The following is an 8,404-nucleotide window of genomic DNA, read 5'->3' as shown; positions in this document are numbered from 1 at the left end:
ATGATATGTGCTGCATATCGATTGAAAAGGTATGGAGACATCATACATCCCTGGTGGACCTCTTCCTTATTTTGAACCGTGCAGTGTCTCCTTGCTCTGTTCTGACGACTGCCACTTGGTCCAAGTATAGGTTTCGCATAAGCACAATCAAATGTTCTGGGATTCCTATTCTTCTCAGAGTCAGCCACAGATCCACCTTTACTTATTTTAAATCTCACCAAGAAATTCTCTCCTCTTGCATGGGAGGGGCAGGCTCCTGCCACACGGGGGCGCCATGAGCCCAGGGGGGCCCACCAGTGCCAAGTCTTCTGTGGCCGACTGTCCAGTGAGGCAGGCGAGAGTGATGATGCCCGGACTCACCCTACCAACCAGAGACCCTAAATAGTGAGCAGAGGTGAGGAATGCTAAATATCTAGCACTATTCTAAACAGCCCTACTCCAGGAAGAACTGTGTCACTCAAAATATCAGTACCAAACCTCTGAAAGAAAATAGTGAATAGCAGGGAAATTGATAGAGGGATGGTCAGTAAAGCTAGACGGGTTACATTGTGTAGTTACACAACAATTTAGCTCTTTATTAAAAGTGTAACAGAAGTCACAAAATGCTTTAGGGTTTGGTTTCTGGGTTTGGTGTTTTTTTCTTCTTCTTCTATTATTCATAGTTGATTTTCTTTAAAAAAAGTTCATTCATTGTTGTACAATTCCATCCCTTCCCTTATGCCTCTCTCCCTCCCTCAGTCCTCTTTGCATGTACCTCTTTTTCTGGACCATTGCCTTAGATATAATGTCCACTCATATATTCCTTTTAAACAGTTTTCTCCCTCATCTGTTCCAGTACAGTGTTCATTATCTATCAACTCAGGGGAATGTTCTAGAGACAAGAAGCACAGTGCTTTCATCCAACATTCTGTTCTACTTTTAGCATTCTGATTCTCAGAGGTTTCTTTTTCACGCCAAGCTTAGTCTGTCTCTTGGTAACTTCCACTTAATTCTAGTGCTACAAAAGGAAGCCCCAGAGAACATCTGTTTCCTCTTTTGGTTTGATCTTAATACCCACCTCCAAATTACATTACACCCTGATCTCCAGGACTGTTCTCTATTGATTAGAGGAAATGGTACCATTCCCAAGGGTGTATCCCAAGCAAAGATAAGATGAGTTGTTTCTATTTGAGTCTTATTCCTGGTTCTTCTAAGTTAAAACCCCTCTGCTCCCTAGGACGTAACAGCCATGTTCTAGACCCAATGACTACTTCACTTTAGGGCCCACACTGATAATTTCATTCCTTAAGATTGGAACGCTTTTTGAGTTTTGGGCCATACTTTTAGGACATAGTCCAACCTTAAAGCTATAGCAGATGTTCAATGACCTCTAGCCAGACTTTCCTCACACTCACCATTTGCCTACCGGGCTGCACATGTCATGTGCCAATCTACTGCCATATATGTCTGTATTCAGATTGTTTCCTCCTTACTGTAACACTTATAAAAAAGGTAGGCACTTGCAGCAAGAGCAGTGATTCGGGGGTCAAATTTAGGTTTAAATTCAGTAGTTATAGAACCATGGAAATTTTCTTAACCTCTTAATCTTAAAAATTTTAAATTGAGAGCCTATAGTTTCCTATAATGACGACACTAATGATAAATAATTATACCTGCCTCAAAGTTCTATATGTCTTTGAGATGGTGTAGCCTTGGGTGCTGTTTGGAGGCAAGAATGATGAGTTTTCACCTCAGATACTTTGGGCATGTTGCTAAGAGAGGCTATTCCTTGGAGAAGGACATGATGCTAGGAAAGGTGGAGGGTCAACAAAGGAGAGGAAGCCCCTCAATCAGGTAGATTGACACGGTGACTGTTGCTATCTCCTCTTGTGTATCAGGAGGTGTGAGGATGGTTCAGGATAGAACAGTGTTCAGATCTTTTGTTCACATAGGGTCGCAATGAGTCGTACTTGACTTGATGGCACCTAGTAACAGCACAACAACAAAGTTCTGTAAATAAATGAATACAAGAAAGGCACTCAGATTTGACTATTGTTTCATCCTTATCTACAGTAACTGCTGGGCCTCCCTAACAAAGACGAAGAGCTAGCACCTGCCACCAGACACCTGGGCGTGGGTTACCTGCTGCTTGTTTCCTTCCTACTCTGTGCGATGAGTGTGCCAGTCTCCTGACTGAATGTGTTCTGGTCCTGTAGTGATTGAGCTATGAGGTATGATTAAACTCAGTTTAGCTACTGAGTTAACCAAATAATAAAAAACGAAAGGGGAAAAGAGTGGGTGTACACAGGAAGAGGTAAATGCTCAGAGGTATTCTTGGAATGCTAAAAAGATAGAGCAATAGTGGAGGGTAAAACCCAGTGGAGGACAGAGAGAAGAAAATAGCAGGGAGTGGGAAGAGAGAACAAAGCAACTTTTATCCTCAATTATCCTGGCAGTTCTGGGGTTGGCCTACATTAGCTAGATCTTTGTTTAGACCTTCATTTTTCTTTGGCTGTGGAGGCCTCTCCTCATGGGGCTGCGGGGCATTTAATAGCCTAGCATCCCATTCCCCTTTTTCTCCTGTGGTCTTAACTGATGTAGGGGAAGGGAGCTACTCTAGAAAATTAGGTATCCTTCCAGACAACACCACTATTTTTCACCGAAATTCACTTTTGACAAGTAATTTATAATGTTTTTAATTACCATGGACTGTTATTGGGGGAGGTGGGGAAAAGAATGAAAAACAAGCATTCCTGGGAGTGTTTGCATGTCATTTGTTTTAACAGGTGGCCTGAAGAACTGCTGATTTGAAGTTATACCACAGCTGCTCTCAGCTGGTTTAACTGAGGCAGAAACCTACAGGAACCCAAACCCAGAAGGGCTTAACCCAGGTACACCTCATCAACAGCTGTCTCTTATAATACGGAGTTTAAAAAAAGGCACGGATTTCAAAATCAGTGTTATAAAAACTCAAGTGCAAAGAAAGAAAGGCTCACTTCCTCTCTGTTTCATTGTTATGAAAAGTTTATAAAAACACATTGAGTAAATCAATGACATCTATATTTTAGAGTTTTTGCCAATGTTGCCTCTTTTACCTTCCTGTTATGACCCAACAATAGGGCCAGGGCAGACCTGAGATCCTGGATTTTCAACAAGGCTCTCTGGCTGGCCAGCATTTCTGGAAGCAAGATTGTTAACTGCTTTGCACTTCAGAGCATAGCATTTTAAAAACAGCGTTAAACTGTCAAATGTAAGAAAGGATCTATTAGTGGGGAATGAAAGTAAACCACACACTGATAAGATTTTAAAAGAAATGGAATGACTAAGGTAGTCATTAATATTAATGGTTTTAAATTGTTCTTTTGACCTCTTAGACATTTGGTCATATGTTGTGGGTTTTAAAATACCCATTACAATTATATAAGAAATGGCTTAGTGTATGAATATTTCAATTTCTGAGAAATTTAACTACAGCTCTTTTTTCAAAATTCATTATTCCAACCACACAATCAAGCAACTAAAGGATTCTTTAAATTATTGAATTCAACTATTTCACTATTTGCAAAGTTCTAAAAAGGCTTCTTCCTCTACTTTGGCAAAATGTTTAATTCTGAAACATCATAAATCAGTAGAAATTAAGGCAAATAGCAGTGGGAATGCACTGCATAGAGGAAATTGGATGCTAAGAAAGTACAAAGATGATTCACTACGTGGCCAGAGCTGAGAGAAAAAGAACAGTTTGAAATATTAAACTGATGTGCTTTCTGTCTTTTCTCCTAGTTCCCAAAAGCAACCCTACCATCACCGCTGTGGAATGAAGAAGGTGAAAGGCCTGTGAGAAGGAAGAGGGTCACATGAGACTTCAAGAGGAGCAGGGGAGCTTGACTCTTGCATACTTGGAGGAACCTCGTGGGAGGAAGAAAGGCAGAAGCAATTTTAGTCCTGCCCTCCCCTTCAGGCAGTGTGAGGAGGACTGGAAGGGAAATCCAGAGTCAAGCCAAAACTCAGCACGTTCTGGCCTCACTTCTGTAGAGAGAGTAAAGCGATGATTTAATAACCTGCCTTAACCTCAGCACAGGGAGCTCTGGTGGCCAAGTGGCAAGAAGCTGTGCTGCAATCCCAAAAGCTCGTGGTTTGAGGCTACCAGCTGCTCCAAAGGAGAAGGATGGGCAATCTCCTCTTCTGCGATTATCTGCCTCTGAAAATCTGCAGGGTCAGCTATGGGTCGGTTCTGACTCTATGGTACTCAACAACAACAGCCTCAGCACAGGGGTAGCCACTCTAGAGTGTAAGAGATGGTGCATTGTTGGCCTGAATCAAATGGTCCAGAGTCTTCTTTTCTTCCTGTGACATGGACAAACGGCTGATACTCACACATGCCCATGGAGAGAATCAGAAAAATGTTCCAGTCGGCAAGAGAGTGTGCTACCACATGGGCAAAGTGACTCTTTTACTGGAAGAGGCAGGAAAGATAGACCAGAATTGGAAACTAAATCAGAGTTGCATGTAGACTTTAAGGTGGCTCATAGAGCCATTGAGACCAAGGTGAGGCCAAGTCTTCAGAAGGCCCTCCAAAACATGCTTAAATAAAGAAGTTCAAACTAGTCCAACTAGATCTTTACAGCCTTCAGCAATAAATCAGAAATAAGAAGAAAACTGCTGTCCCAGAGAAGAGGAGGCAAATTCTAGAGATATATGGTTGATGGGATTCTATACTTCTGGCCACAAGTCAGTCAATGCACTTGCACTTCTATATATTCAGAAACCACTATGGAAAGAAAAAGTGAACAGGGGGGGAAAAGTCTGAAATGCTAGTGCTTTGTAAGAAGCTGAGTTACTTTAAAAGCCTATTTAAATTATTGAATTAGAATTACTGAACTTCCGCCTTTTCTTTTCTCACTAGCTAGATTGAAAACTCAAACTCATTGTTGTCGAATTGGTCTCATTGATGTTTACTTGTAACTGACCCTCCAGCAAGTTTTCAGAGACTGTAAAATCGCAAGGGACGTGATTTCTCATCTTCGCACTCAGAGGAGCTAATGGATTGGAGCGGCCAGAAGGTACCACCTTTGGATTCGCAGTACAAGTCCCCGTGGACTATGCCACCAAAGCTCACATGGTTAGATAGAAGGAGGTTCTTTAAAAAGAGAGAAACTGCTACTCAAAATAAAGCCACATCTAGTTAGCATAACTCAATATAGTGTGAACTTCATTTTTTTGGTTAATTCCTTTTTTGCTATTTTTTTTCATGAGTTTATTTACAAAATTTGAATACAAATTAGAACAAATTCTTTCAATTTCCCTCATCACCCACCCATCAAATTATACAACCCAATGATTAATGACCCCCTTCTCCCTGTACATCCACATCCCTCTGCTTACAGCCTCTCTCACCCCTCCTGGATCCTTATACTACTTCTACAATAACAGTCTTATACAATATTTATCCTTGTGGGACTGAGTTAGTTCACTCAGCATAATATTCTCCAGTCCCTCCGAAGTTATGTAATAATTTACAAAATTATTGGTCCTGCATGCTGCTTAGTATGCCATTGTGTGAATGTACCATCATTTCTCAATCCATTCGTTTGTGGTTGAACATCTAGGCTGTTTCTGTGTTCTAGTGATGGTGAATAATGCTGCTATAAACATTGGTGTACAAATCTGTTTGTGCCTCAGTACTCCTATTCTCAGGGTATATTCCAAGTAGTGGAATAGCTGGGTCATATGGAATCACTATGTTCAGCTTTTTGAGGAAGCGCCAAACTGCATTCCCGAATGGTTGCATTTTATAATCCCACCAACAATGTATAAGAATTCCTTTTACTTGCTTCCCTGTTAAACTTTGCCACTCTTACTGGAGTGAAATATTATCTCACTGTGGTTTTGATATGTATCTCTCTTATTGCCAGTGATTTAGAGCATTTCTTCATGTACCTATTTGTCATTCCTCTGTGAAAATTCTTCCCATGTCTTTTGCCCATTTTGTAATTGGGTTTTGACCCTGTTTTCAGTAATAAGTCATCCCATTTCAGTCAGAAGGCTCTCTCATTCTAGAAAAATCGGGCATCAATTGGTGCATTCTGATATGAGTCTCTGTTGAGAATTTGCATTTCCACTCCAAGCTACACTAAATGAGAATTTATATCTTTACAAGATCTCCAGGAGAGTCTTACAAATATATAATTGTCCATAAGAATCAACATTAGATCTATAAGGTTCATCTAGAGAACCATAGTATTCATAAATATATATATATATAATTTTAATGTGTATATCTAGGATTCAGAATATTTATATTCAGTATACCTGAGGTGGTGGTATTGTGTACCATCAAATTGGAACCAAACCATAACTGACTCTCTATTGGATTTTCAGCGGCAGTAAATCACACAGAAGGAGATTGCCTATCTTACTCCCATGGAGCAACTGGTGGATTTGAATTCATATACCTTCAGAATTGCAGCACAATTTCCTGGACCACAAAGTCACTAGAGCTTCCTATATCTGAGGTAGGAGTGGATATTCTCTGAAAGGATCCAACCAGAATGAACTAGTTTGAAGTTTTCCATCTACTATCTCTTATCCCTCCTCCCCCAGCTCTGCTCATCAGTGGGCTAAGGGCCAATTGGTGCCTCAGCTGATTACTGTTAGGAGACATCCAAACTGAGCCTGTGACAGAATTTGAAAATTTGTGTGAGTTAATTTCCTGAGTGTGTTTGAGGAACAGAGTCAAAAGAATAAGAACTTTGGAGAGAGACCAAATGTTTCTGCTTCCAGCACTAAACAGCTATTAGGAGACAAATTTCTTTTCCCTTTGAGCCTCCTTCTGTAAAGTGGAGTGAATAATGCCTAATTCCAGGGGACTGCAATGCCTAATAATACTATATGTGAGTTAATGGGAACATAGAAGAGGCTCTGTAAATCTGGCCCTTTATTATTCCAGTTCATCTCACTGTGCCTAGAGCTCATTAATAGATTATTCCATGGAGACCACGGACCTCTGGTTATCATCTACAAATGTACTCCTCCACTCCCACAAATATACAGAGTCTATCCCAAGTATTCCCAGCTGTCCACGGGTTTTCTTTCCACAGAATGGGTGTGATGGGCTCTCTGATTTCCAAGGAGGGACGTATTTAGTCAACTGCTTCTGGACTCTGTCAGCCTTCTCTAAGACTTTCCTCTGCCAAAGTTACACTCCCTTTCCAGGGTCATCTCCTATCTGACTTAAGGATGGAGGGCGAGAAGACTGGACCCTTTTCCCAAGACAGTGACATTCTAAAAGATCACCCCTGGCTCAGCACGTGGATTTGCATGCAGGATTGCTTTGAGGGACACTTTATCATGACTGCATCACAGCTCACCTTCTCCCTCGGCTCAGTCCTGTATCCTGCTTCCTTACCTTTTCCTGTTAGATGCCTGCCTTAGGTTTCTCTAGAGAATCAAAATGAGTGAAGTATAAAAATGAAGATATTTATCTCAAGAAAATAACGTTAAGTGATTGTAGATAAAAGTTCTAAATTTATATGTCACAGATCAGACTAGAGACTTCTCCTGAGTCACGTAGTTGCAGGGGCTGATGGACCAAAGAGTCTAAGGTCAGATTACAGACTGTGGTGGGCTCATGAGCTGGTAGAGGCTTGTAGTTAGGTGTCATGGGAATGTGAAGCAGGCCCAGACCCAAGAAGATGTAAGCTAAGCAAAAACAGGAAATCTGTTTAGGAGGCATGACCCCAGGAGCAGCAGTGGGTAAGTAGCTTTAACCATATAACTGAGATATATTGTCGTTGTTGTTATGTGCCATCAAGTCACTTGTGATTCTTAACGACCTTATGTACAACAGCTCTGAACCCTGCTCTATCCTGAGCCAACTTTATCACCTACCCCCTTCACCCTACTCACTGAATCAATCCATCTCATTTAGAGTCTTCCTCTCTTGTGCTGTCCCTTCATCCTCCCAAGCATGACGTCCCTCTCCAAGGACTGGTGTCTCCTTGCAACATTCCCAAAGTGTGTTAGACAAAGCTTCAGAATCCTTGCCTCCAAGAAGGAGCCATAAATTACAGAAAACTGGTCCAGCAGCTGGGGATTGGTGGCCCAGTAACTAAATGAGGGAATTTTAACTATATATGACCTTTCACTTATGTACCTAACTGACCTATAGCCCCTTTGCCCAAAAGTCTTAACTAACCAATCATAATGTATGTAAAAACTAGCCAATAGAAAAGAGACTTCAATCAATACCTTGTAAGCCTATCTAAAGAGAAAATATTTTTTCTTTAGGGAGCCTAACCCTTGAGGCAAAAAATAAGGCCCCAGGAATAGATGGCATACCAATTGACATATTTCAGCTAACAGATGCTGTCCTGGACGTGCTCACCAAGTTGTGTCAAGAAATCTGGAGAATAACCACTTGGCCAAC

General features: G+C 41.2%; 1 pseudogene; it reads left to right on the top strand.

The window, feature by feature from the left end:
- Positions 1–274: 274 nt before the first annotated feature.
- The window catches only part of LOC102865418, a 16,212-nt pseudogene continuing 8,082 nt past the window's right edge, over positions 275–8,404 (top strand).

The sequence above is a fragment of the Elephantulus edwardii genome, unplaced genomic scaffold (genome assembly GCF_000299155.1).
Source record: "Elephantulus edwardii isolate Elephantulus edwardi_28Jun2011 unplaced genomic scaffold, EleEdw1.0 scaffold00085, whole genome shotgun sequence".
NCBI lineage: Eukaryota > Metazoa > Chordata > Mammalia > Macroscelidea > Macroscelididae > Elephantulus > Elephantulus edwardii.
This window is presented reverse-complemented; position numbering and strand designations above follow the sequence as displayed.